This window comes from Protopterus annectens, chromosome 1.part2 (assembly GCF_019279795.1).
Source record: "Protopterus annectens isolate FY-2018-M chromosome 1.part2, PAN1.0, whole genome shotgun sequence".
Lineage (NCBI taxonomy): Eukaryota > Metazoa > Chordata > Ceratodontiformes > Protopteridae > Protopterus > Protopterus annectens.
In genome coordinates this window covers 1063954844-1063981427 of record NC_056727.1, presented here as the reverse complement: position 1 = coordinate 1063981427, position 26584 = coordinate 1063954844, and positions in this window count along the sequence as shown.

Genomic DNA, 26584 nt, shown 5'->3' with positions numbered 1-26584 from the left:
GGCCACAGTGTGCATGCTCAAACACTTACATGTACAGAACACATTGTAATGGACTCCTATTGCAAACACACAGGATTACAGCTAGGCACATTTTACCTGTCAGTATATATGCACATCATACTGGTTTACTACCTGATACCTGTATGTTGCCCGTAAATTATATATCTGTGTCTGTGCTGTGTGATACACATGCATACATGTACATTAAGTACTGACATAAATTAACAAAAAGCGAGCTTTTGAAACAATCCACTCAGGAGAAGTCCTGAGTGGATTGTTTCAAAAGCTCGCTTTTTGTTAATTTCTTCGTTGGTTTGTGTACTTTTGAGTTTTTAAGTACTGACATATATATGTTAAGTATACACATTCATGCATGTGTGGACGTGACAGACAATACGTTACCTGGCTCACACAGGTGGATGTTACCTACAGCATGTGTCACACACCTTGCTGCCCTGAAAGGCATACATTGATAGCAAGTTGTGGACAGTGGCATTATACATGGAACAGTGGCATGGTGTAAGCATAATGTGTAAGCCACCTTGTGTAATGGTACTGAGGTGCAGGTGTCAAGATGACTTCTCCCGGCTGTGTTAGTAGTTGTCATTATTAGCAGGACTGCTACCCTAAGTATATCTCACATTGGTCATATACACAAGTTCTGCTGCTGTCCTTCACCTTATATGAGGCATTTGCTACCAAGCACAATAATGCCACATGCAGTGATGTCATGGTACAAGTGGCAACTGCTAGACCAAAACAATGAGCCAATGTCCTGCTGTTATTATGAGGTTGTCCAGTGTCTGTCATTCTGGGCTGTCATGACTGAATGATGAGCCTTCAACACAGAGCACATGCATCCATGTTTCACGTGTGTGTGGATAATACCTAGGTCACATTTACCCATATAGCTGCATTCCAAGGCAAATGTCCTACACCCAGAAGTAAAACCTTGACACCTACATGACAATTGCATTGGATGCTTATGCTAACCAGTGCTAGATGTGTGGCTTTAGTAATCCATTTGCTCAATGTAGAACCAACAACATGGAATACTGACATCTGTGCAGTGAGGAACACCTGGCTGAAGGCTCTGTAGTCCACAATTGTACTACCAACATATAACTCAGATCCAGACATGTGGGCCATAACAGTGGTATGGACCATTCCAAGTGGTGGTGTACACATGTTCATAAAGGCTACTCACATATAAAGACCACTACTCTGACATAACGCATCACAGATGAGTCAGGTACAGGTGACAGTGGTGAATGCTGCATTCTAGGTTGTATCCTCATATACATCCACCACCTTATCCTCAGACTACGAACACACATCCATATGTGATATGACATAGTATGGTAGACCACCAGATAACCCTTGATTGGTGGACTGTACCTAGGCCTACATGAACTGTGCAAAGTACCCATGTACAGACAGAGCTGCATAATGTGTTATGCAATGCAATAATACCACTGTTTGCAACCAGCTCAGTTGTACACATACCAGGGTCTCTCGGATGTTGTCAGCATTAACATGGTTGACTTGTTGCTGTACAACAGTAAACAACACCCTCATGGTTGGATATGACCTAATTGTACCTGCCCTGGATATGTACATCCCACACTCATACAACATAAATGACATTACCATAGCTTTCATTATCCTTTCTACATAAAGGTGGCTACAGTCATTACACACATGCACATGGCAGATAGCATGCTAACAGTACATAAGGTTTGATGTCGATATTAACAGAGGTAATATTCCTTCTCTACTGGTCACCCATGACACCTATCATATCATGCAACACCCCATGTAGCATGTATGTTTTTAGACATGTCCACCTATTGCAATGCCTACAAACATACCCAAATAACAGGATTATAGGACCTACACAAGGCCTGTAATGACAGATTCAGGGAAAACCAGCTCTGCTCTGTATGTTCCTGAGTAGTCACAGGTGATATGTTCATGACATGTACAGCCATGTGTGGCCACAGCTCCTACATATACCCCATGTCAACAATTCAAAGCCATGCATGTTGTGTGCTTTCTGGGCATTAACCTTAGTACCACAATAGCAGTACATACTGGGGTGAGATGTTTACAAGCCACAGACCTTACATATGCTTGAAAGAGTGTACTGCCTAGCTCTAACAGAGTACATTGCTGGCACTCTTCCAGTAAACATGAGGTGTGTGTGGCAAATATGATGTGCTCACTGTTGACCATTACAGTGCCCTGGCTTCACCATGGCACTGTCAAGTAACAGTTTGTAGGAGCATGACATGGAATAATGCTGTGTGTGTCTCGTTGATATGTGTTGTTGTAATATATGTACACTTGGCTACTGGGTGAAAGTGGTGGTGTCCTACCAGTACATGAATACAACATCCATTATGGTGTAGTGCTTGGCTATGTTTCACACATGGCGTGGGGAAGGTGTGGAATGTATCCTCTTGACCTGCTTGTGCACTTACTGATGTAGACCACATATGTGTACGTGTATTGATGTTTGTGTAAATTCTATGTGTGTGTGCATTGTCTGATGTCTGAAGTTTACTGTTGTCTTAGTACATCATGCTGTTGCACTGCAGCATCAACATTGCCAACTGTATATGGTGATATGCTCTAAGTACAGTAAGCCGTACATGAGGTATAGATAGATGTTTGGACATGACTACTAAGTGGTGGGGCTTTTTTGCAGATGAATGATTACTGAGGACAGCTCACTGATGTGTTACAACCAGTGCTACAATAACCTGTGTAACTGCTAAGGTCAGGTTTTGTTAATTGAAGTGGAAGACAGACAACGTAGAATGCTGTAAGGGTGACACTGAAGGCAAATCTCATGACACCTGTAAGAGTAATACCACCCCTGTGCATATATTGTGCATATATCAGCACAGTTGGCAAAGGAAAGAATCAGTAAGCATTGTACCGAATGCAATAGTGCTGTACTTCTGTAGTACGTATCATGAAATAGACAGGTGTTTGATTCACAGTACTGGCACGTGTGGGTGTGGGTGTGTCCATATATGTCATGTATGGTTGGGAATACGTCCCACATGTTATCACTCTCCTGAACACCATTGCTGACACCAGTACAAAGTGAAGTGTAGAAAGAAAGGCATAGGCAGGTAGTTAAACCTCACACATGTAAAGTGTCTGTATGTGTGTGACATAGGTGTATATCTTTGTGAATGCCACAGTGTGTGTGCGTGTGTGTGTGTGTGTGTGTGTGTGTGTGTGTGTGTGTGTGTGTGTGTGTATGGCTGTCTGTGTGTATGGATGTCCAGTCCCTGAAGTGAGGCTGTATTTTACCATAGTGAACAGTTAATGCCCCCTCCCCCCATCTACTCAATGCAATCTAGCATCTCTGTTGATATCATCAATCGTAGATAGGCATTCTAACCGCCTGTTAAAATATAGACCCCTGGGGTGTGACCTGTTGTTACATAGCCTACTGATGGACCCCCCTCCTCACATACACTCACTGCACTGTAGTATCCCTGTCGATATCCTCGATCTTAGTCCATTACAACTACCTGTACATGTGTAATCTTCTGTGGCGCATCTTGTAATTGCGTAGTACTATAATGATGATATGCACATAGGCAGGGGTTCTCATCCAAGCACTGGCAACTGTGTGTGTGTGTGTGTGTGTGTGTGTGTGTGTGTGTGTGTGTGTGTGTGTGTGTGTGTGTGTGTGTGTGTCAGAGTGTGTGTTACTGTGCCTGTGAATCCCTGAGTGTGTGGGTGTGTCTGTGTTTGCATGCTGTCATGGCAGTGGGTATTACTGCTTCCCAATGAGAAGCCACTATTTCCACTGGCCTTTACCCTTGTCATCCAGCATACCACTCTTTCACCTCCTCCATACTCCAGGTAACTATACCTGTGATGTCACCCACTATGGATGTGATGGCTCTGAACACAGTAGCTTACTACACAGCTATCATGCTCTTGGATCATTAGAACAGTAAACATAACTGAAACATGGGAGAATATAACTGTGATGTGGAAGCTACAAAGTGCATGCAGGTATTGTCATACTGACCTGTGGGTAGTCAACACAGTTCATAGCCATGAATATGTTCACATACATTACATATCTAATGTAGACTGTGACCCATGTCACTGAGGTGTATACACAATAAACCCTAATGTGGAATGTGTGACACAGGTCACAGAAGGGTATACGGATGACATCCCTGCACATTTGCAAACATATTACTGATGCCTGGCAACTATGCCTACACATGACTAACTTAGCAGTACTCTATGTCCCACATGCCATCCGTGTAGCTCACACACATGAGGAGCAGGCATGACAGTGATGTCTGACACCAGCAAGGTGAATGCACTGTATCTGTGGCTTGATGTGTATGTATGTGTATGTTGTGCAAAACATGTTTGTATTTGGATACTGTATAGGTGAATGCTTCCATGTCATGACACACTCAAAATGTTCAAGACATGTTACATGGTGGTTTCATGTTATGCCTACACAAGTTGTGCACAGGCCTGTATGATGTTTAGTGTTTCACATCTGCAATATCACCATTACACAAAGGCCATAGTTGTATTGTGTCGAGCCAATGTACAACAGGGTGTACACACATGTACATCACTTCTACTGTGTGTGTTTCTTCATGTCTCTGGCCATCCTCCATGGCCATGTGTACACATGTTCAATCCAATGGTTGTGATGGCCATCTTATTTCACATGTCAGTGTTATCCCATATGACATACACCCATAGATGTCATATGCTCCACTGAGGACAGGGTTATGCAGACAAAGGGTGGTATGTATGGGATGTGAAACATGTTTTGCAGGATAGTTGAGCAGTGTTGCAGTCAGCCCACTACATGTCATGACATGTCAGATAGCACATGACATTGTGTGACATTCATAGCAAGGGTATACTCCACAAGGGTGTATCCTGTGGGCTGGTCATACTCCAGCTCCAACATATTTAGAGTGTGTGCACACATATGCTCTCTGTATAGTACTGTTCATATTCCAAAATGTGTAATGCTGATATGTAGCACCTGTCCGTACAGTGGAACACACCTCCACCATTGTATTCACTGTTGTTCACACATCTGGCAATGACAGTTTGGAAGGTTTAGTGTAGATGTTTCATATAGTCTTCAATGGTTTCACATAGGTAAACAGTGTGATGCATTGCAGGTCTGACCAGTGTCCATTAACAGGACCACCATACATTATGTGTACGTGTGTTATGGCAGATAGCATGCAATTAATATGTTCCATGCATTATCAAGCCTGGTAAATAATAACAATCTCACCTGACACAGGCTGCTGTCACTGCAAAATGCCAGAGGTACCTAAACAGGAGTGTCACAGCAGTAAGATCATTATCCACACCTGTGTGATAGCTACAGGGTGCAATGTCCATGTTAGCACATAAGCCAGTACAATACACTATATTATGGAGTATGCACATCTGTGCATACATAGAGTAGCAGACTATAGTATGTGGCATGTGTGCATACATGCCTTGCATATGATGTTACATTACATATTTTACAGTAACACATGTAACTATGTGAAATATAGTTGTGTTAACTCCAGGCTTGGTGGATGAGGGACACCCACCTCCACAATACCAGCTAAAGCTTGTGGATGGAGGTCTGCAGGTGTCCCCAGGTTGGCCAGTAGCTCCTCGGTATATGTGAGTGGGGGCTGGGTGAGTGGCCCCCTCCTTTTGCACCTTGTTCCCTGGTAATTGCATTAGCACGCTATTTTGCCCATCTTATGAGGTCAGTGCAGTGTTGGTGCACCTGCTGATAGGTGTGATTGTGACCGACAACATCATTTACCCTCCTGCAGAGTTCCTCTCACAGGGCATCCCGCTGCTGTGCATCCTGTGGCACATGGCTGAAGAGCGTTGTGTGGTTGTCGAGGAGGTATGGAATGAGGACTTAATCCTCCAAGCAGCTGTACGCCTGCAGTCTGCTACGTGGCATACCTGGAAGACATAATGATGGAGACAGGTCACAGTAACTCACAGAGAAGTACAGCAGTACAGCTGATTTATTAAGATTACAAATACATCTTTCCAAATCTACATGACACTGACACCACTGACATGTATAAGTCACACACATTTGACACCTACTGGTGATGTAATGTTATTGCCATATACTGGGTGTCATGTGATGACATTGCTCATACACCATGTGGATGTTGTCTTGATGTGGGCATGTCTGTTTGCCTGTACTGGTGTCTTTACCTATCAGCACATGCCTGGATGTGTTCACATTAATGCAATCGACCTTAATGCTGTGTATATGTCACATATATAGTCATACATAGCCATTAGGGACATGATCTGTGACCCTGCAGACTTGCAAGCATGTATGTGTTTTGCCATATACATCTACATGGCACTGTACAGCTGTGTAGCATCCTGCCATGTATTGCCTATGTTGCACATGTGTAACACATGGGACAATCGCTAGCCTGATGGTATTTGCAGGGTTGGATATCGACTATAGCATGTATGGTCATAGTGATCTACTGGGCTATATGCTCTGGGCCATTTATTAGCCTAGGCAGACAGGTTACCTAGCTGTAGGCAACAGGCAGGTAAGTTTCAGTGGCCAGTTCAAGCAGTGCCAGAGAACTGAAACACATGGTTACTGATATATTTGGCATGCGGTCATCACGCCATGTCACAGAGAGGGGTGATGTGCAGCTTTGCTAGACAGGGATGGATAGTATGGCAAGAGTATGTTAAGTGTATGGGATGGAGATCTGTCAGGCATGTTGTGATTCTTCTACTAGAAAGGTGGATGTCCATGATGTATGTGTTTATTTGGGATCAAGATGTGTTAAGTGTAGCATGTCTAACACCTCTGGGTTGGACATGGCTTTATTCAGGGTAGGCTGCATGCTATATAGTGCAGCTAGGGATTGGGAAGGGCAGTGTAGGCCATCTACACATGGGCAATAACCCTTAAAGGAAATATGTGATCTAGTATGGGTCACATGGTTGTTGAGTATGGCTGAGCAGTTCTCTATATTCCTGGATGGCATCCTGTCATGATTAGGGGTCCCACATATGACTACCTGTCTTTTGTGGTGAAGTAACTATCAAAGGAAAGTACTGTCCAGCTGCATCCCATACACACAGTTGCCATTATGTTGACCGCTGCCTAGGTGGTAGTTAATAGGTACAGGGTTTGTAACATAGGGGATGACAATGCAATACTTAGCTGTCAGATTGTGGCCATACATCACACACCACACATCTGACACAATAAGGCCCTTCTGTATGTTGAACGCAGCACACATTGAGTCAACTATTGCTCCTACTTCATAGTCATTTGCAAACATCAATAGGCTGATGCCTTCTGTGTCAGTCTGTGTGGTATAGATAACAAAGAGGGGGAGTACCAGGAATGACCCCTGTATTAGGTTCATAGGTAGATACTAGGCTATCTGCCCTAGGGCATTTATAAGCCTAGCTAGAGTGTATTTGGCTTCCACCTCCCTATTAGATTAGCCTACTGTGCCTCTGTAAAGTAGGTCACAGAAGGTACCAGTTAAGATTAGTTTACTGTGCCTCTGTCTAGCAGGGACACAGAAGAGATCCCAGCGGTGAATTTGCGATTTCCCATCCACGCGTCCAGATTTCGCTTGAAGAGGGTCAGCGAGGGGCTATGTCTAACATGAATTGGGATTCTATTCCAGAGTGAGGGGAGCCTCTGGGAAATGAATCTGTCCCTCCAGCATGTCCTATTTATTTTTGTGCTGAGGTTTAAGTCCCTGGAGCATATAGCTCTAAGGGACTTGGATTTTTTGAGGTGGAGCATGTCCATTAATTCTGGGTTTGACATGGCTTTGTACGTCAGGCAAATATCACCTCTGAGTAGGCGGTAAGCAACTGAGTAGAGCTGGAGTTTCTTTAGTTGAGCTGCATAGGACATCTGTTTGTAGCCCATGATCCTCTTGGTGAGGTACTTTTGGGGTCTCTCCAGTTGCTGCAGGTGTCAGGTAAGGTACATTCCAAAAGGGGCATTGTATTCAATTATGGGCCTGATGAGTGACGAGTAGAGGGGCACAATGACCTCTCTTGATCTAGATGCGGACCCTTTTGTGATAAGGTGGGCTATATAGAAGGTATTTCTAACCACTTTGGCAACGTGATTATCAAAGGAGAGATTACTATCTATGCTGGTCCCCAAATTTCTAATTACTTCTTCCGTATTTAATGGATTACCACCTATGTGGTAATTTGTGGGCACCTTGTTTTTCCAAAGGGGATGACTATGCACTTTTTAGCATTTAGCTTTAGGCCGTGGCTCTGGCACCAAGAATCCGTCTCTGTGAGACCCTTTTGGAGGATGCTTGTGTGGCTGGAGATTCGATTATGGCTCCCAGTTTGCAGTCATCTGCGAACTTTGTCAGCCATAATCCCCCCGTGTTAGCCTGAACCTCAGAGAAGTATATACCGAACAAAAGAGGTCCCAGAACTGAGTCCTGTGGGATGCCACTTGTAACTGGTTTGGATTCGGACATGGCACCTGCGATTCTGACCATGTGGGTTCTATCCCTGAGCCAGTTTGCAACCCATCTTGTGATATAGGGTTTGATATCTAAGCTGGTAAGCTTATTTATGATGCCCGAGTGGGGTATTGTGTCAAAGGCTTTTGCGAGGTCCAGGTAGGCTGTGTGGACTACCTTGCCCTCATCTATGGCTTTGGTAACTGTTTCAAAGAAATCAACTAGGTTTAAGAGGCAAGATCTGCCATTAACAAAGCTGAATTGGATAAGGTCCAGTGTCTGAAGGCTCCCAATGTCTTTGTTTATGAGATCCATAATAATACGCTCCATAGCTTTACAGACCAAACTAGTCAGGCTTATGGGGTGATAGTTCCCGGGGTCGGTTGTGGCATCACCTTTGTGGAGTGGGACCACTGTGGCTGTACGCCATTCTTTGGGTACATATCCTGTAGTAAGGCTAAGTTTGAACAGTGTCTTAATGTGAGGGTTAAGTTCTTCTTGGAGCTCGTGTAAGACACAGCCTGGGACACCGTCCGGTCCCATAGATGCTGTGCTTTTTGCTTTGGAGAGGGCAGCTTTCACCTCTGCTTCTGTGATGTCAGGGAGGTCACATTCAGTTGGGATAGGCATTTGCTCCTTTGGGGGGGAAGGGAGGGAGACATTTGTGCTGAATCTGTCTGCCAGGATGTTGGCTATGTCTGTAGGTTCGGTATATTTGTACCATTATGCAACAATTCAGAGCATATCTGGGAGTTTCCACCCATATTCCTGACATAACTAAAGAAGGTCTTGTGATTATCTTTAGTGTCTAGGGCAATTTTTCTTTCGAAACTGGCCTTTGATGATTTTATGAGGGATCGAAGTTTCTTGCTAATACTGATCAGAGATGCCTTCCCTTTTTGGGATTTTGCTCTGTCATGTAGTAGCTTCCTCCTTTTGTTGCATAGCTTATTTATGGCCGGGGTCGACCAGACAGGTCTCCTGTTTTTGGAGGAGTGAGTCTTGGTTTTATTTGGGATAGCATGATCCATGCATTCCTGCAGGTGCTCATAGAATGCATTTGTAAAGGATTCTGCAGATTGGGCTGTATTATCCTCTGGCCCGGGGGCTTTGAAGGATTCCACCTCAGTCTTGAGAAGTGCAAAGTTGGCTTTTGAGAAATTCTTTACCATGATTTCCTTGGCTGGGGGTGGGGACGGGATATGGATGTCCAGGGAAATTTGTTTATGGTCTGATCTTACCAATGAGGGGTTTACCTCGGGTGTGGAACATAGAGTCCCCATATTGGTGATGACCAGGTCCAATATGTTGTTCCCTCTTGTGGGAGTGGTGATCAGTTGTTCCATCACGTTAGAGTTTATAAATTCAAGGAACCGTTGGGCGTTTGGGCTTGAGTAGTTTTCCCAGTCAATGTTTGGGTAGTTGAAGTCACCCAATAACACAGTGTTTGGAGAGACCTTCATATTCTCCAGTGTTCTCAGGAATGCCAAGTGGGGTTCCTGTAATAGGGAGGGTATTCTGTAGCAGGCTACAAACTGAAAGGCAGTTTTGCCCGCTGTTGGTTGCACATGGATGGTTTACGATGCTTCGTGCAGTGCCACTAACCTAGAGGTGTAGGTATCTTTGATGAATATAGATACTCCCCCTCCTTTTGTGCTTCGTTCCGAGTTTTGGGGCCGAAACGCATGGTATGAGTTATAACCTGGTAGTGCTGAGGTGCTCTCATGAGCCTTGAACCAGGTTTCTGTTACTGCACAGACATCGATTTTCTCCATACTGAGGAGAGCCTCAAGTGTGTGCATCTTGAGGTTTAGACTTCTGGCATTGAGTAGCATTACCTTTAGTTTTTTTTATCCTTGGGTTGTCTATGGAGGTGGGTTTGTCCTTTGAGCCTTGCCTAAAAAAGGCACTATGGGGGTGGCAAGAGCCTTGGCCAATATACGAAATCCTAAGGGTGACAGGTGCAAGCCGTCCCTAGCGAAGCAGTGTGGCTTGTCGAGCATGTCATCCCAGGCTGACAGACATTGGATCCTCTTTGAATGACACCAAAACTTTAGCCAATTGTTGAAACTGATGATTTTATCTTTATACTGTGGCATCATTCTTGGTGAGGGCAAGATGCTACTCAAGGTCAGGGTCATACCAGCCTGGGCTACATGATCAGAGAGCTCCTCTATGTCTCTTTTCATGTAGTCCAGGGAGGTACATCTCAGGTCATTCACACCAGCATGGACAATGACAGAGTCATACTTGTACTTGCTTTGGAGTGACCTGAGTGCTTGCATTATGTGGCGGATCCTGGCACCCGACAGGCAGTTTACAGTGACCTTCTCCTTGTTCAGTCTGGTGAGTGGAACGTCAGTATGCCGGACAATAGAGTCCCCTATAACAAGTGTATTTCGTGTGTTGTTTGGCCTTAAGGGCTGTGACTGTGAGGCACACTGATTTTGTGAGATATGTGATTCGTGGGTATTGTTGAGGAGTGGCTGTTGCTTGGATATCTGCTTAGGAGGTCTTTGCTGTTTAGGCAGATTTTTATTTAGAGCCTCCGAGTATGTTTTTGTGTGTTTATGTGTTGGGTATGCAGATGCAATAGGTCTGTGTGAGACTGGATTTGTGGTGCGGGTGGTTACCTTTTCCTCCTGACTGACTGTGCCAGTCTTGGGTTGAGAAAGCTCTGCTTCCAGTTTGGCTGTGTAACTGCATCTCTCACATGTATTATAGTTTGTTGGATGGAGGAGAGGGTTGTCTGTGTACATAAGGCAATTGTAACATTGCCTCAAAATTCCCAGATTCACCAGCTGGACTGGAGAGTAACCCTGAAACTGACCCTTGGACATACCAGATTAGTATAGGGAACTGTTTTTTTTGCTGATCAGATTAGGGAAGGGAACTGATTTTTCACTTGATCAGGAAGGACCAATCGGGAGCCTAATACTTATGAGAAGTCAAGGAGGGTGTAGTGCTTTAGTTAGTGTTTCCTTATAAGAGCTGAGCAAGTGCAGGGCTTTAGAAAGAGAATAGAGTGATTACTTTGAGAGTTTGAACAGTTCTAAGGGAAAAAGTGAAGAGCAGACTTTGTGGAGCCTGGAATAGTTTAAACCTGTTTAGGCGGCGCTGCCCGACGCTGCTCAGTGTGCAAAACCGTGCAAAAAGAGAGTTGTAGGGTTTTAAGAGAGAGTGCGCAAAACCGCTCAAAAAGAGAGTTGTAGGGTTTTAAGAGAGAGAGATCAAGGAGTTTAGAATTGACCCAAAATGGCCAATAAAACTACAGCTTCTAGGCAGTAACCACTCCTCCAGGGACAGGCAGGCTGTTCAGTGTTAACCACTGCCACTGGTGAAGACAGAGACTTCCCTTTAGCCCAAGCAAGCACTGGCCTTCTAGAAACTTCCAAACAGTTCAGAACAGCAAATCTGTAACTGAACTTTCTTAACTTTCAGAAAGTGGGAAAAAAGCAAGTTTTTTTTTTTTTTTCTTTTTTGTTGTAGTTTAAAGGTAGAAGAGATACACAAGCAGCAAAATATTCACAACAGTGCAATAAATGACCCCACACTTGAGTGCTAGGCCAAAATCAGGTAAAATGCAGTTTTACTGTGGCTGGCACTGGTTTGATGTGTGTGTATTAGTCAGACACCTTCTGTAATGTTGGTTCTGCCAGCAGTCCAGTTGCCAACCACTCCTGTGACATAGGTATATACACCTAGTTTACTGAGTGTAGCTGGAACACAGTATGGGTGATGGTGTCCTACGACCTGGCAAGGTCATGATATGCAGTGTGAATCAACCCTGTCAGCTACATCTGTACTGAGATATATTACTAAGTGTACCTGTTGGGGGGGTGGGAGTGGGTTTAGGTTCTCTGAGGCCCTATCTGGATGAACGGGTGCTATTTCTGTAGGTGTAGTACTTCCCATGCCATAGTGCTGTGCAGCATGGCAGGTCTTGTCATTGCCATTACGATTAATTACACAGCTATAGAATGCTCTGTGCTTGGCCTCATAATGTGTAGCAGATTAGTTTCACAGTAGCTTTACGTGGTTTTATATGGTGTATCTACATCTTACTGAGGCTGACCAGGGATCACCTACACTCATGTGTGTTCACTCTTGCAACAGTTACTACCTTCTATGGTACAGTTTAAAGCATGGTACCACCAGTTAGCCTTCTTGTTTATGATGAAACAACAGCAAAATCCACAGCTTACGAACAAATTTATTCTCTCACTCTCTGACGTCTCGGCCTTAGCCTTCAAGGAGTAACAAGCCTTCTTGTTTATGTTGGGTTGAATCCTGGTTCTGTTTCAATGGCACAATCACTGCATATATGTGACTGCTTAAGGTTCATTTGTGTAGGATTCAGCATTTGCACATGCATTGTTCATCTGCATGGGTGCCATGACAGTCAGCACTCTGCTCTTAGGAAACATAACATTGGCATTGGAGACTAACTATGTGTAGCATACTATTAGCCTTGTTTGTGTGACTACTGTGATCCAGGTCAGTGGGGTCGATGGAATCCAACATGCATTGAGCGCAGGTGTTGCTACAGGAGGAGTCTTCCAAGTTCATAATGGAATAGTTGAGAGTAGCCATTATTATGGTTCTGTCTCAGACCTAATCTTTCCCATTACAGCAGATTATGATAGTTGGGACGTCCGCTGCCTAGTGGGTGATCTGTCTCAAGGTGCATTTTGAATTCCACTTTGGCACAAAGGTAGTTGCTCAGCATAATGCATCTGATGTTATGCAAGTGCAACTAGCGTGGGGGTGCATATATCCTTCAGGAATATGGACACACCTGCGGCCCATGTGTTCCCACTATAGGATAATGGGCAAGAGGTGAGGTATGTGTTATAACATGGTCATGCAGGTGTGCTGTCCAGAGCATTGAAACATGTCTCAGCCACTGCACAGATGTGTTCTCCATGTTAGGGATTGACATATGTCTGTCCGTATAGTGTTTCTGACATGTATCATTGTGTAGCAAGACCTGCAGTTTATTGCTTGGCTGTCCCTGTAACAGCAGTGGACCCCCACTTGAACCATGCATGATGAAGGCACTATAGGGGAAGCATGAGCCCTAGGCAGTATTCAGATTCCCAGGGGTGACAGGTGCAAACCCTGTCTGGCAAAGCATCATGGTCTGTCAACCATGTTATCCCAGGATGACAGATACTGGATACCCTTTGACATGCACCACTACACTAGACAATTGTGGAATACAATCCTTTTGTCCCTGTACTGCAGTATCATTCTGGCCAAGGGCAGAATGCTACCCAGGCCTTGTGACATACCTGCATGGGCTACAAGACCTGACAGTTTCTACATGTGTTTCCATACAGTCCAGGCTACTGTATCACAGGTCCTGTACAACAACATGGAATATGCCAGAGCCATGTGTATAGTTTAAAAGGTGGTCTGAGTGTATGAGTATGTGGCTAATCATGGCAGACAGGCAGCTGACAGTATGTATGCCCTCATATAGGTTGGTGTGTAACAGTGCTAGGGTTTGCATTCACAAATTAGTACTGTTGGGCATGTTTCCAGTCACGTGTTCAGAGGTGTGGCACAATTATGCAAACTATGTCATACAGTTTGTGTATTTCGGTGTCTGTCTCTTCTTGCTTGGAGGGTCACTTGTTTGGCCAGATACGTAGATGCATCTGTGAATGTGTGTGATTTCTGGTAGAGTGTGTGGGTGTCTTTACTGTGTTCTGGTAAGGGTATGTGTTGGTTGTGTTGATGAGCTGCATGTGTTAACCTACACCTCATGACTGTCTAGTCAAGTCATGGCTGTAGAGTGGGCTGCCATCTAGCTTATCCCTGTAGCTGCATCCCAAACAATGTGTGGGGCATGGTGTTAGGTGGGTTTGGCAGTGTACATGGCATAGAGATTACATTTCCCCAGGATGGCCACATACACAAAGCTGACATTAGTAAATACCAGTAGCTGACTAGTAGACATGCCTGTATGAGCAGTCAGTACTACAAGTACAAAGTACTGTATTTAGTTTACTTATTGCCTATGAAGACGTTTTAGACAATGATGCTCACATGTAAATATTTGTCTTATTGATGTGACAACACTGGCTATTATGGAAACATTGTAGCTACCCTTAGGAGAAATCCTCCTCTGAGGAGCACATCCCATCCTGTTATTTGATTACAGATGATGCAAGTGTCTACAGGTCTGTTTCCTTCTCTGAGTATATACTCACATATCCACCAGGACCATGGGCTCTGTTGGGCACAGACACCCACTCTCCAAACAGAGTCATGTATCAATAGACTCTGATGCCACTATCAACATGATCAGGATATAATCAGATAGTGTGAGCCATCACCTATGATGCAGCTATTACACATGGGCAGCAGTCTCCTACATCTTACACTCCTACTGCAGATGTTACACTGGAGTTAAACATGATATGCAACCTGTTTCATTACTAGTGCTGTGCACTACCGTACATACAGTATGTGCAGGCAGCTGTTAGGTTGGCAATGAGAGGTTGGGCTACACAAACCTGGTAGTTCAACCAGTATGCCTGTACTCTCAATATCCACTCTATGTAGGTGTGCACATAGCCATCTGTCCCAACCCTGTAACAAGGGTCACTACACATTTGCATAACATGTACAGTTGCACAGCTATTATTGCTTGCAAATGATACTAGAGAGGTGGATATTACATGTGTTATGTGCATGGATAGTTACCTGGCTCTTAAAATAATTTTTGTTATCATGCTTTTAAACTGTCAGATGAATACAAATGCTATGTATCCTGTCATTGAGTATTGTAATTGCCAATAGACATAACTACTGTTTGCATAACATAACAGAACTGTTATGTAGAATAGAATACAGATCTGCCTAGAATACTGTACATTACAGTTATGTGCACAATATCCCACAATGCACACCATATTTGCACGGTAAGCCCACCTTTAACATGTTCATCTTACTTATACACCCATACATATGTCGACTGTTACAATATGTTGACATATACTATCCCGTTATAGCACATACTTGTTGGACCGGTACTGAAACTGACAGTGGCTGGAAGCAAATTGGTGGGTTCCAAGCCCATATCATCCCTTGTGGTGTATGTGGAGTTTGCGTGTGACCTACAGCAGTACACACATAGAATACTACAAGCATTACTACTGCTCAACAATACATCGCTACAAGATAGCTATTTCCACTATATGCATTGATTACACTGTAATTCTTACAGTACAAGTACTACATACACAGTCATACTACATGTTATACATACCTTCTTAGTAATCGGAGGTGTTATTAACTAGTATAATACTCATTTTCAGTCCGTCTTTCAGTGTTTTGTACTGTCCTACAGATAGATACAGATGGTTTGAATGTCTGACAAGGCAACCTTTTATAGTTACAAATCAGTAACATGTGCTATCCCGATGACCAATTGGTGTTCCTAAGTAGTTAATTACATGCACATCAGCTGCGTTGTTACTGCCTTAGCCAATACCATGGCTACAGTAGGGTTTAACTGAGTACTCCACTTGGGAGTTGTCCCTTTGCCTTACTTGTGAGGAAGACAGCATGGAAGTTTGCTTTGGAATCTATTGCAACAGCTGTATGGAGACGATCAGAAATATATTGTGTGTAATGCCTAGAGGATTTGGTCTAAATGTGAGTACTGCTGTTATATTTCTGAACATTGCTACTTGTGCAGGGTTTGTCTGTACCTAATACTTCTGCATATGTTTCAGTCTGGCCAGGTTGTTTGACCAGCTCAAGGCTGCATAGCTATGCATATAATGTTAGGGGGTTTACAGTGTGCTTACCAGGCATATTTAGTTTGGTGTTACTGTGTATTATACTGTGCTGATAGTCAGTACTCAGTAACACTTCCTGGTGTAGGAACCTTTCAACCCTCTGAAACGGGATTAACTCATACAAATCCTGTTACATCAGCAGCTGTTCAATTGTATAATGGCAACTATTTCACACAGGGCCATGTTAGTGTGTCTATGTCCAGGTATGTTAAGGTTTCTGCAGATGTTGTACAGTAGTTGAATAATTGGTTATGGCATGACAGTATGTACTGATGCAATTATTTCGGTTGTGGGGTAGATGTTGGTGGGTGTACATAGCACATGCAGGTGTGTAGGAATCCCTTTTATGCAACGTCTATATTTGTGTGGGTGTTCTTTCCCTATGTGAACACCTATCCCTTAGTGGACTAATACTATGGTACCTGCAGGCTGATTCATTAAGGCACTATTAAATGCTTCCTGTATAGCATACAGGTACTGTTAGTCCTTGAATCCTTTTGGCATTACATCGGAATGTAATAAAGTTTTGCAAAATGAAAGCTGTCTGTGTATTTCTGTCATTGATATTTGCAGTCATTGTAGTTGTGTTGGTGACTGTGTCCATAGAACATGTTTGTAATAGTGTATTGGCATATACTCTCCATATGTTATGTTCATATTGTTTGTGGGGGGCGGAATGTGTGATTGCTATGGTCCATGTTATACTCAGATATGACCACTTCGGATGCTGTCTACAGACATGTATGTATGTGTGTGTGTGTGTATATATATATATATATATATATATATATATATATATATGTATGTATTTGTATATTTATATATATATATATATATATATATATATATATATATATATATGTATATATGTATATAGATATATATATATATATTATTGCATATGTTCATCTGTATCTCCATAGATGTGTAGATGTTTTTAACCTATCTATATATCTACATATATATGTAGACCTGTATATATATAGACATGTCTCTATGTATCTCTCTCTCTCTCTCTCTCTATATATATATATATATATATATATATATATATATATATATATATATATATATAGATATATCTATATATATATATATATATATATATATATATATATATATATATATATATATATATATATATATATATATATATATATATATATATATATATATATATATATATATATATATATATATATATGTATATATATATCTTTACATATGAGCATACACCTTTAATTGGGTACATGGCGGGTTGCCCTATTTCAACACATTCCTCCCTTTTGTGTTTTAACCTGTCTGCATACACAGCTGGGATTGGTAATCCCAAGTAGCTTAGTGTTAGGTTACTCTGAGGGTGGAGTATATGGTTGCGGGTTCTACTCCTGGAAGGTGTTATTATTTTACCTCTCAGAGTAGGCACTGGTAGGGAAAGTGTGAATAGCACACATTTAGGCGGTTGTGAGCAGGTTTGCCCATGGTCTGCGTGACATTAAGCAAAGGTTAAACGTGTGAAGTGCTTCTCAGTTTACCATGTTTCAGTGCCACTTACCATCACGCAAACACGTGGAAACCCACTTACAACTGCTTAAGAGTGCTTTAATTCACCTGCATTCAACAGCCCTTATTCTGGCCCCCAAAATAACCTAACAGCCCTTGAACCCGGGACCATGAACATCACACTCACTGACTTTACCACTAAGGCATCTGAGATATATACAAATGTTATGGTGTTTAGAATATACATTGTACTACAGACATTCCTCACTACTGAAAACAAATGTGACAGTCAGTTGGTGTACATATGTATGATACATGTTAATGTTCATATGTTTGTGAAATTAGGTGTTGCAATGTGACCTGACAGGGTGTATTATGAATGAGAAAGGTTCTTGCTTTTTGTCCTTTTTATATTGTCCCCATACTCCATGTATACCCCTCCAGTTCACTTATTGGACATCCAACCCAGGCCCTCCTTGATGCATGATTGCATTACCCATCATTCCTCCCCCACCTCAATCTTCACATACACAACAACCACCCCTTCTATGGTGAATTAAGTTAATATTAATTTTTATAATTCCAGAGCTGCATGTGTTTTGTGTACACTCCAATTCCTTTGGAGTGCTTCTGTGTCACAGAAGTGTGTTCATAGATGTTTATATATATGGCTATTGATGTAAATGTATTATATATATATATATATATATATATATATATATATATATATATATATATATATATATATATATATATATATATATATATATATATATATATATATATTAGTTTGTAACAGTAATTCATATGTAGACTGGAATGTGTTGGTTCACAAACTACAGTATATTACAATGTACTGTACATATGTACACCAAGTGACTGTCCCATTTGTGATCATTACAGTGAAATGTATAAGGTATAATGTGTAGTATCTAGACAATGGAACATGTATATACCTTGGATGGCTTAGTGGTAAGACCCATGACTGTAGTGTGCATGGTCTAGGTTTCAACACCTACGATGCTTTACAAATGTTTTTTACTGCAGAATAAGACTCATTTAAGCAGTTGTAAGCATGTTTAAAAGTGTTTGTGTGACATTATAGCAGTGGTTAAACACAGTTAAACAAACTTTGTAACGTATAACCTGTGCGCCACATCCACTAACTACCCCGGATATATACATGTCAGTGATGTAACATCTCACTATGTGCTGACATACCATTACATTCTCTGTTGACTGTACTCTCCTGCACACATGGGTTTATATGGGTGTTTTGAATGTTTATTATACAGACAATTACTACCTATATATGCAAGCTATGGTTAAGGTATACTTTTGCACATGATAAACATACCTGCCTTTATCGGGATTGTAACCTCGAATGCACAGATACTATGCGGATATTGTAACCATTGCACTGTTGACATTTACGTTGCTTCCACCTATTTCCTATTTAGATGTTTTCTATTTGTAAGCTAGGCTAAGCAAAGGGCGGAGGCCCCCAAACTCACTGAGCTTCACGTACTTTTGAAATAACAACAAATGTACTGTGAGACAATACATTACATTCCTAACTACATTAGGCATAGCCCCTCACTGGCACACTTCAAGGGAAACCTTGTTGTGTGAATGGGTAACAGACTATACACCCCTGGGATCATGTGTCCCAGAACCATACAGCCAGAGGGGTGGGGGAGCCAGTCCAGTCTGATAGCTGCAAGACCTGTTGGGGAAATTGAATGGTGTTGAATTGTCACATTAACATCCCCTCTTTAGATCACTAAGTGCCCCTATCACCCTCCACAACCCCAGTCTTCAACAGCTTCCAGCAACTCTGCCTGGAATTGCTTCATTGGCTATGCTTGAAAGAGGCTCAGTTACTTCATCAATGGTACGTGGAAAACCAACACACTGTAGCTATTCTTCTAATTGCCCTTGGGCAGATAGGTTGCAAGCTATCTGTGAACCTCTAATGTGCAGGCTATCACAGCCATAATATGTGAATAAACAGACCTTCAGATCACAATATACACTGAGAAATCACCATGTAGTCAGGAAACAGTTGAGTACAGCAAGGACTTACAGAACACTGATACTTAGTCACTCCAAGCTAGAAGATTTGTATAAGTTAAGGTTTTCTATTGCTTACCAGTAGGTTACCTACAGGGGAGATGAAAAACAAGCACAGATGGGGAACATGCATGCAATGATACCATGGTGTATGTGTCAGCCTTAGGTTTTGAAATACTGGCCAGGGCTATTGGCACACCCATGGTGCCTTATTTAACAGAGTTTTGAAGGTGAATACCAGCTCAATAAACAGCACAATAGCAGATTCAATGAGGATTATGCTAATCAACACCAGGGGTTGTGATTACAACATGCATGCACTCACAGCACTCCTCAGGATGGACAACATCAACATCTGTGCAGTAACTGAAATCTGCCTTAAGGCTCCTGAGAGAACACCAGCACTACCAGACTACAACCCATACCACACATTTCAGCCACAGGACATGGACTGACAGACATGGAGGGGCTGTATCCATATTCATCAGGGATACCTACGCCTCCAGGTTAGTGGGGCAGCATGATACCTCTGTGATCATCCATGTGCAGCTAACATCAGCCAGAATTGCAATGTAAACTGTGGCCTGCTACAGATCACTCTCCATGACCCAGGACCTTCACTCCACCTACCTGGAGACAGTGGAGAACATGATAGTCTTAACGCACACCCTGGCATTGGTCGATGTCAACTACCATACCATTAACTGGGAAACGTACTTCGGTACTCACTTCCAGGCCCAGCGCTTCCTGGAATTTATCACTTCATATGCCCTGTATCAGGTGGTAACCTCCCTAATGTGGGGTGGAAACTACTAGAAGTGGTCATCACCAACATGGGAAACAGGTGCACCACAGCAAAGGTTAACCGGCCACTAGTTTGATCTGTCCATGAACTATTCACTGTTTCCACACTGAAGCATCTCCCCCACCCATGGATACCACAGTGTATACCTTTCCTACAGCTAAATTTACACTACTAGTGACAGGGGTGGGGGGTTTCACAGCCCCCATGCTAAGGGGAAACACTGATCAAGATACAAATAGATTTACAAATGCAGTCTATAAGCACCTACATGGATGTATGAATCATGGCATCACTGGTAAACCAAGACTCACTCCTCCTAGACAAGAACACCAGTCTGGTGGACCTCTGCAATAAACAGGCTATACAACAGAAGAAGGATAGTGTTCCAGATGCACAACAAGTCCCACAAAGGGCAGACATCCGTGACCACTATTAGTATGATACATAGATCCCTCATGACATCATCCAAGGCTAACATCAGCAGGAGAATACACAAGGATTCAAAAGATAACCACAAAGTCTTCTTTGGCTATGTCAAGTATCTACATGGTGACACACAGATTTGCACTGTGCCGGTGAAATATAGCACAAAATATGCTGACCCTACTGATATCGCCAACATCCTTGCAGATACATTCGGTGCATACTTCACCCCCTAAAGAGCCCACAACACTACTCGAAAGGTACAGTATCCCACACATCAGAGACACACAGGTGGAAATGGCCCTCTCTAACAGCAAAACACAGTGTCAATGGAGGCAGATGTTGACCCAGACTGCATTTTGCAAACTGTACAAGACAACCTGCTCACCACCTAATTAAGCATTCCTACCTCAGCCTCTCCACAGGCTACATGCCCATACAATGACGCGTGGCAATGGTCATTCCACTCCATCAAGGTGGATTCACAACTGACCATGGTAACTACCACCCCATAAGCCTGACTCGCTTGGTCTGCAATGGTATGATTCTGCATCCTCGTGGCACTCATTAACAAAGACATTGGTAACCTCCGAACACGTGACCCAACCCAGGTCAGCTTGGTTGAGTGCAGTTCATGCCTACTGAACCTGTTTGACGTCTTACATACAGTCACCAAGACATTAGATGATGGGGGAGGTGGTTCACACATACTACGTGCAACTTGCCAAGGCTTTTGAGACCATGCCCCACTCAGGTATTATTGATAAACACAACAGCCTGTACATTCACCCATACATCACAGGTTGGGTTTCCAACGAGCTTACACACAGGACCCACATGGTATGACTAGCGGTCTCCAGGTCCAACTATTGACCAGTCACGACTGGTGTCCCACAGGACTCAATCCTGGGAGCCTTACTGTTTGGCATATACATCTCAGAGGTACAGACAAACACAGGTGGACTACTGTAGACCATGTTTGGCAATGACTGCGAACTGGGAGTCATGACTGGCAGTGCAGCTGACACAGACATCTCTCAAGGGGCCTCACAGAGAACATCAAAGGGTGCCAACGACAACGCCTCAAGCCAAGTGCCACTAACTGCATGGTCATTCCATTGTGGAATTGGCACCCACATATTAACACATAAGTGGCAGCCACTTTAATACAGACGAGGTAATGGGGTATCTGGGGACTAAGGTAGCTAGTGATCTCCCCTTTGACAATCATATCTCCACAGTAGTTAGGACATTCTTCTATGTAGGCCATCTGATTACTAAAGGATTCCCATCTAGACATACAGAGGTTATAGTGCCCCTTTACTCATCACTCATCAGTCCAATCATAGGGTATAATAACCCATGTGGAATGTACCTTGGAAGACACTTCCAACAGCTGGGGGGTCCACGAATGTACCTCACCAAGGAGAATACTGGCCTCCAACATATGGCCTATGCAGCCAGTCTGAATAAACTCCTGCTTTACTCAGTGGAATCTCGTTTACCAAGAGATGATCTCCGCTGACCAACACAGCCATGTCGAACTCAGGCTTGATGGATATGCTCCACCTATGGGAATCTATGTCACAGTGAGCCACACACTGTAGTGAGCTGAACCTTGCCCCAACAATAACTGGAAGATGTTGGCGGGACAGCTTCCTGTCACAGACACTCCCCATACTTTGGAACAACATCCGTAACTACATTATACAGAGCCCTGCACTAACACTCTGCAAGAAAAACCTTGAAGAGTGGATGTGGAACAGTAGATGCACCCCAGGGATCCTGCCATTGGCTCTGCTCCACATAGGGACAGTTAATGAATCAATGGGGTGGCAAAAGCTGATACATTTTGGCTGGGCTTATGAATGGCTTCTGGCAGTTGGCCAAGTACCTACTTATAAATCTATACATACAGTATCTGCACATGCTGATAGCTTAATTTACTGTTCAGGTGTTGACTTACCTTGTGCCAATGGCAGTTGTGTGTGCAATAGTTGAGGGCTGCCTATGTTGGATGCACACAGTAGACTGCCTATACATGGCAATTTACAAGTAGTCTTTTGTGTGTGCCATCCATTTTTACTGTGTGTGCAGGTGGAGAAAGGTGTCAGTCCCTAGGTGCCTACACTGTTAGTGTGTGTGCTATACGTTCCCTCTTTGCCAAGGCATGGGCATACTGGGCACACCTCTGTCTGCCTACTGGGGCTGGCTCAGGGTGTTCGTGGTCTGAGTACCTCTGTGCCTGTGTGGCCCTTGGCAATGGTGGTGGGCTGAGAGAGCCTTCACCATTCTGTCCCTGTTGCAGCTGTTTCCTCAGGACCATATTATGTAGCATGGCACACACAATGAAGATGTAGGCACATGTGCCTGGAGAGTACTGCAAGGCTCCACCAGATATGTCCAAGCAACAGAATTGTGATTTCAGCATCCCAAACACACGCTCTATGATGATTCTGGTTTGTGGGTGTGCCTCATTATGGCGTTCCTGCATGGGTGTGTGTGCATTTCTGATGGGAGTCATCATCCACGGTTCCAGTGCATAGCCAGCATCCCCCACCAGGTGGCCATTTGGGATGTCCACCCTGGCAAATAACTGATACAGCTGTGAGGCATGCCAGATGTGGAAGTCGTGATAGGTGCCAGCACACACATCCATGATAATGCCCTAGGCATTACACATGACTTGGCAGTTGATGGAGGGGTATCCCTTGTGGTTTATGTAGCGCCTACCCTGCTAACCGGGTGGTGACTTGATGTGTGTGTGTGTACAGTCTATTGCACCCAGTACCTCCGGGTATTCTGCCACATGGTGGAAGAGACGCATATTGCTGGCCAACTCCTTCTGCGTTTGGGGGAAGTATATGTGCTCATTGGCATGTGGTAACATGGCATCCAGGAACTGGTGTAGTACCCTGGATGCTGATGCCTGTGAGATCCCCATGATATCCCCAGTTGGTCTTTGAAAGGTACCTGTAGCTAGTATTCTCAGGCTTACACATATCTTCATATCCATTGGGATGGGTTCCCCTCTGTTTGTTCTGGCTCTGAGGTGTGGCTGGCACAGCTCCACAAGTTGCTGTAGGATGTCCCTGTCCACCCTGTAATGCTCTACTATCTTCAGATCATGTAGCCCCTGGTAGGGTACCCTAGGTCTGAACACTCTCCTCCTCCTCCGGTGCCTGAGGTGGTCATGTGCATCATCCTCCACACCACCTTCAGTCTCCAGCACATGCTGGTGAATCAAAGCTATGGCAGCCCCTAACATGTACATAATAAAAGTTCCCCATCTGTATACACTACTGGTGCAGAGTGTATGGGAATACACAAATGTGTGTGAGGTGCTTTCACACTTTATAGTATTGTTCTATGGATGCTGCTGATGTAATTGGGTGTGTATGAGCTATTCCAGCTGCAGAGTATCTTAATTATGGGTTTTGCTATGAGTACTGCAAGTGTGGAGCCTTTACTGTGGAGATCTACTTGCCTGCCTTGATTAATCTGTTGCCCTTTATTTCACTTTTAGACCAGGATCCCTTCCCATTATCAGGCATGCATCCACCTGCCGTCTTTCTTATTTTGTACTTTCCCTACCTGGTCATGGCAATATGTGCCTTGTAGCTGATATACTGCATATCGGCTTTGTTCTGCTTTGACACTTTGCTGTTTTCTTTGCAGTACAGCCCCTCCCCTTTCATGTTCTGCAGGTAGCTGCTTGCAGCCTTGTTAGCTGTTGTCAATGGCCCACTGTAGGCTCCTAGGTGTTAATTAGTCATTTGTACTCCAATTTCACTGCTGCAGCATTTCCTTATTTCTTTCCTATATCCTTCCTGTTTCAGCTGAAGTGTGCACCGCGCATACCTGTTTACTGGGTTTACGTGCATTTTCATCTTCGTTCACATGCATACTCGGTTACCTTGTGTACTTTCAGCTAAGCATAGCTATGGCCAATTTGACACACATCTATCCTGCAGCTTTGCCTAGCTAGGGGCAGACCAGTTTAGCAATGCTCCAATGTGCTTACATCAATGGCGACACACCCCTCTCTTGATGTCATCTTTATCTCAAGGGCACACCTCGGTGTTATAACGCTATGCTGTGAGGTGCATCCTTACACCAGCGGGGAATCTGCGATTTACTATTAATCCTCTCATTTGCATGGCATCTCCTACTAATTCCTAGCTACTGCGCATAACACTGTCACTCCCCTTAGCAACCCTTGTGTCATGAGTATGGTGTAGCATGCCTGCTATTGACTATTATGGGGAAATCGTGATATGTGTTTCATTGCGGTTTTATTCTATATTTTTATATATTCCTTGCGATCCCCTTTGTGCACCGCTGCCCTGTGCTTCCACGTTGCGATAGTGCGACTGTATATATATATATATATATATATATATATATATATATATATATATATATTAAATGTTAATTTTATATTTTGTACATGTTTTTTTTTTTTTTTATACCAATGGCTATATATTTAGCCATTGGCATATATTAACAATATAATACATATGTTTGGTCGGCTGTCATCACTTCAAATTTATGTTTGCAAAAATGTAAATTGTTTTCTACGGTTTATATTTCTGCATGCTTACACTACACCAGCACCACTTCCTGAACTGCTACATACCTTTATATGCATGCTACACTGCTGCACATGGGGTAATTAGCATACAAGGCTCGGGAGTTGTGCGGGTATAGTGTACGCAAGTAGTGCACATGGAAACAGCTCGTACCTGAATTGCTGGCTGGCCATCTTTGTTGTTAGAATGCCGGCACTATGCCTGCACCTGGCACAAGCTTCATGAATCCCGGGGTCCAACTTCTAAAACAGTTAAAAGTTACAAGAGAACATTTTTATTATTAATATGAAACATTTTATAAAATGAACATAATTTCTACTCATTGCAAAATTTGCTGATGCTAGCTCAGCAAGCAGTTAAACTTAAGTCATAATTAAAATGCAAGAAATATTCACTTTAGCAATATGTGTCTTGAAGGCTTGACACTCAGGGGAATATAATTTTGGTGAATTGTAGAGTAGGTGATACATTAATGCACCCATAATTCAATTATTCAAAGGTTCATAGGATGTTACTAAGCTACTGACCCAAGGGTCTTTACAAGCCTAGCCATTAAATCCCAATATAATACTAGATGAGAGATATCGTCTATGCACCAGGTTTTTCTAGCAAGGACTACCCATGTTCAGGAGAGAAGCCAGGGCAATCCCCAGCAGAAATGGATGGTTTCCCTTTCAGCTGTCCAGGTTACTCTTAAACATGGAGGTGCTCAGCTTGATATGGATTGGAAGTCTATTCCAGAGGAGTGGCAACCTCTGAGCGATGTGTCTGTCTCTCCAGCAGGTCCTGTTTATGTTGCAGGCTAGAGTGAAGTCCCCAGAACAAGTCACTCTT